The following is a 5354-nucleotide window of genomic DNA, read 5'->3' on the forward strand; positions in this document are numbered from 1 at the left end:
TTGGCGTATTATTTGTCAGACAAATGTCAAACCTGCCTCTCATGAATGATGTAAAGTCATTTTGAGCCACAAACAACATACCTGATACAAAGAAGAAGCTGCATTCAGTTTTGGGCAGTTTTGCATATTCTTTATTTATTTAGCTAAAAAGTCTTAGCGACATCAAAATGTCTTTCCTGACAGAGATGTGGCCAACAAGGCAGCAGAATTTATAAGAAATATGACATCACTGCTTTGTGAAGGTATAATAAGTGTCCAGCAGAGACTGGATTGATTCTAATGGAGGTACAATAAAGAAGAATCATATACTTGCAAAACAAGTTCACGCTATCTCCACGGACGCAATGACCGTGCAGAAGAGCAGCGGTGTTTTAGTTGTAGGGGCGCAGTTTTCGTTTTGCTGTTAAAAGCCGCAAAAATGCGCGCACGGAAGTGTAAATGTCTGTAGGTGGGCTGCAAACAACCTGTTCATCTATTGTTTTGTTTATAAAAACACGCAGGCAGAACTGACTGGCAGCACAAACGAGTTTAAATTTGAGCAGCAGCAGTGAGGGAGTGTGGTCGTTTAAGAACACATTGTTCGTGCAGGTTTCCCGCGTGTTTGTTTCAGAGAACATGGAGTTAACTTAGATAAATGAAGGAGAAGCCAAGGTTTATGTCACGGAGGAGCAGGGAGGACTCGGCGCAGACTGAAATCTCAGAAAAACAGGTTTATTTACACACTCCAGGTGCGCTATATACAGGTGAAGGAGAAGGGGGCCAGGGTTCCCAGGGGTGCAGAGCGGGGTCGGGAAAAGCGTCCAGAGTCTCCAAACCAAACACGAGAAATCTGCATACAGAGAACAAGGGTTAGCACGGAACTTTCACGGACAGAGCTCAAAACTGGCTGAGGCTAAAGTAGCACTGACGAGCGTTATTCAATAGTCCAGCGGCGAGGTGCTCTCAGTCACTGCCTTAAGTAGCGGGAGCAAACAAGGTGAGGAGCCACAGGTGATTGCCTACAGGTGGTGGAGGCCGGGAGCTCACAATGAGCTCCGCCCAGGCAGCGAGCAGAGAGAGAGGAGAGAGAGAAAAGACAAAACATAACATGTAGCCACACAGGGCCAGCCGAGCAGGCACGGGGACCATGACAGTTTAAGATGAGGGCGGACTGTATGAGGTCCTTTCCATAAACGCGAAATCTTTGCGTATCATTTTTGGCGCGTGCCACAGACGAACACGTCGCATCAGATGTTAATGAATTTACTTTGCCATGTGCGTAATTACGCGCATCCTTCTTGTTTTTGGGTTGCAGACTCATGCTCCTTGAACAAAGACAGCTGTCTGTTTTTAACAACTTCAGATGTCACAGAAGATAAAAAAACAAACAGATTTTTTTTGTTTCCATCTTCAGTCAGGAATCGTCTGCCAGTCTCACCCTCCACTCTGAGCTCACTTGTGAACAAGACCCTAAGATACTTCAAATCCACCTCCTGGGGTAATAAGTTGTCGCTGTGCCAAAAAGTGATTTCAAATTCAAATTCAAATTCAAATTCAAATTCAAATTTTATTTGTCACGTACACAGTCATACACAGTACGATATGTAGTGAAATGCTTGGACAACTGCTCGTGACCTAAAGAAAACAAAAAAGGAAAAGGCTATGAATAAGATAGGAAATAAATATGAAAAATTAAAAAGGGTAAATTTAACCAGGAAGGAATAAAATATAAATTAAGGTTAAAAATGAAATAACTGTACAACACAAATTAGAATGAAGGGTAAATTTAACTGGGAGAATAAGATAAAGATAAATATATAAATTAAAGTTGAAAATAAAATAACTGTACAACAAAATACACAATACACAATATAGAACTATATAAGAATGTATGAAGAAATCTAAATATAAATAAATATATACACAATAACAGCAGCTGTACAAGTATTAACCGGAAATGAAGAATATAGTGACCAGTGTTGTGCAAAAACAAAGTCCAGAAAGTCCAGTGTGTGTGTAAGAACCATATGTGTGGGTCAGTACTGTGTGGTGGTGTGATTGAGAGACCGTATCGCCTGCGGGAAGAAGCTCCTCCTCAGTCTCTCTGTGTTGGTCTTCAGGGAGCGGAATCGCTTTCCTGACCTCAGCAGAGAGAACAGTCTGTTGTTGGGATGGCTGAGGTCCTTCACGATCTTCCTGGCCTTGGTCCAGCACCGCCTGCTGTAGATTGAGTGCAGGTCAGGGAGCTCGGAGCGGATGGTGCGCTCAGCTGACCGCACAACCCTCTGTAGAGCTCGTCTGTCCTGCATGGTGCTGTTCCCGAACCAGGTTAAGATGTTTCCCGCCAGGATGCTCTCTATGGTGCACGAGTAAAAGTTCCTGAGCACCTTGGAGGGCAGTTGGAAGTCTCTCAAGCGTCTGAGGTGGTAGAGACGCTGACGGGCCTTTTTCACCACGGTGTTGATGTGACAGGACCATGACAGGTCCTGCGTGATGTGAACTCCGAGGTATTTGAAGCTGTCCACTCTCTCCACTGGGCACTCGTTGATGACGGGGGTCTGGTAGTTCCTCTCCTGCTTAGTGCTGAAGTCCACTATTTCTGATGTTTATATGTGTTTTCTTTTATGTGGAATTGGTAAATAGACTGTAGTCAACAGGATTTACAAAGGGGTTAAATAAAGACATGTCTCTCTAATATTTTTAATATTTTACCTAAATTATAACCAATCCAAACCCTTTTGGTCACGTAAACATTTTATAGAACTATTATGTTATTTTTGTTCCATTTCTCCTGCCCTCTTGGCTAAATCTCTCTTAAAAACAATTTTAATGCCAATAATCTTTTTAAGTGGATAAAAATGGGATATATGAAAGTCACTACCAAAAAACTGATTGCAGCTTCTACCTTGTGACAGGAATGTTGTTTGTGGCTGAAGAAGATGACTTGATATCATTCATGAGAGACACGTTTGACAGATGTTTCACATTTTAAAGGCCAACTAGTCATTTATCTAATCTTAATCTTATTTCATCTTTAAAATTCAAATAAAATCTTTCACTTTTTGGCAAATACCCAAAACCACTTATCAGTTTCTGGCACAATACCGGCTTCCAAACCGGCAGAATATCTTTCAAAAAAGGCGAAAAATAACAAAAGCAAAATAAACAAAACAACCTGAAATGAATCATCTTGTAATGCTGTCGCGTTCAAATGATACAATGATGCCAGAATGTCCAACACGTCACTCAGCTGTCTTCTTCACCACCTGTGACCAGTCATTTGGAAATTAGCTCTCAGTGTAAGTACCTGGGTTTGGCCACTTGGGGGGAGCAGAACAAGACAAAAAACAACAGATATGAAGGTTGTAGAAGTTGCTGCGTGGACACACTTGAAAAGTGGGCACATGCCTCTGAGGCCAGAGGCGTTCTTGGGCTTAAGAGGGTTTAATATATACAGAACTATTATTTTTCAATTACTTGAATTAAATTATTTTGGAAATGATTATAAAATTATTCCAATCTTTTGTTATTGCCTGAGTAAATCATATGCCATGTAGTGGCATAGCCTCTAAATCTAATGTGTATTTGGCAGCCATTAAGTAAAAAGCATTGACACACTGGGAGAAAGCTGCACTTTGAGTTCCTGGTTGTTAATGCTGACCCACATTTACAGCAGGTCTGCAGCTTCCAGACTAATGATAGTGGTGGATCCACAGTGTTAGCACTACTGGATCAGATGGACGCTGTCTGACATTTCTTGTTGAGGAAAAAGGTCCCTGACTGTGGATTAGATTTAACATTTTCAAGTGTTCAGAATGTAACTGAGCAGCCCGTCTCCTTAGGGTCATTTTTGAATGCACTGCTTATGTGTGGATTTCCAGTGTGAGGAAGAGCAAAACCCTACAAAAGTCTTGATGGGAAGCTTTATCAAAATGGAAAGTTAAGTTAAGTTAAGCGTAATCCTGAAAGTGGAGAGGGTCTCTGCCTCCTGAATGCAAACTGAAAGCTGAAGCAGTCAGCAAAGTGCTCTGAGGTGATACTGCACTGTGAGGTCTTTCAGATAAGATGGGGCCTGATTAATCAAAAGTTTGGATGTGAGCAGAAGGTTGTTTGAGTTTGATCATAGTTTATGTTAAAATACACATTTCATAATGTTAAATGCATTAAAGGCAAACAAAACCTAAACAGGAAACTAGAACACTGGTAAACACAGCGCTGGGGGTCAGTGAGTTACAGGCCATCGTTAACACCTGTTAACATGTGTTAAATATGTAGCAAGCTTCATTGACATTACCTGGATTACCAGTGTTAGGAGACAGCATCACCACGTCCATCTCCGACACTGAGAAACTCTTAATGGGGAAACTGTTTACCCCCTAATGGATAAACAGCGGATTAAAGTATGAAGCTATCATTATAGGGTCTTTACCTTATAATGTAAAGCACCCTGAGACTGTTGTTGTGATTTGGTACAGTACCTGAAGTGAACTGAATTCAGTGGGTCCTGCTCAAGCATCAGCTGGAACCACCAACACAGCTGCTCTCTTTGGTAGTCATTTTTTTATGTGTGTGCAACCTTCGTTATCTGAGATTACAGACGTCTCTTTAAGCTGAAGTGATGTGTTGATGGTAAAAATAAGAACATTACTGTTATTTCAAAGCTTTAATGAACTTTGAATTATTTCATAATTCCTTTATGTGTCACGCTACTGAGTCTGTGACTCAGTGTTTTGTGTTCATTGGTTAATTATTGTTATTTGGTTCTCTTTGTTTTCTGCTTGTGTTATATTCTTAGTTCCTAGGTTTCTGTCACTTTGCCTTCCCCGTGTTCCACGTCTAGTCACTCTTGTCTCCATGTTCCCTCTGTCTCCCCAGTCAGTCATGTCTCCATGTCTAGGTGTAAAGTCTGTCTTTGTGAATGTCTCATGTCTCCTGTTTTATTTTGATAGTCCTTGTGCTGTGTTCCAGTGTATCTAATTTCGCTTCCCCTTGTCTCATTATGTCTGATTAGCCCCCAGCTGTGTTTCCCTCCTGTTTCCCTTTCCCTCGTTACTCCCTTGTGTATTTAAGCCCCGCGTTCTCCTTTGACCTTAGTTATGTTGTACCACTCCATGTGCTGTGTGCGATGGCCTGTAACTCACTGACCCCCAGCGCTGTGTTTACCAGTGTTCTAGTTTCCTGTTTAGGTTTTGTTTGTCTCTTGTTTTTGCTACAGCACAATAAAAGCTGCGTCTTTGAGTTCATCCTTCTGTGTCCATGAGTTTGGGTCCTCATCCTGCCCACCACAGCGCCAAACCTTGACGTTATTAAGCTCTATCTTGGAGAAACACACATTTGATTAACCTTTCATATGTGTTGGTGGAGGAGATATTGTG

Source organism: Aulonocara stuartgranti, assembly GCF_965226115.1.
Source record: "Aulonocara stuartgranti genome assembly, chromosome: 7".
In the NCBI taxonomy this organism is placed as follows: domain Eukaryota; kingdom Metazoa; phylum Chordata; class Actinopteri; order Cichliformes; family Cichlidae; genus Aulonocara; species Aulonocara stuartgranti.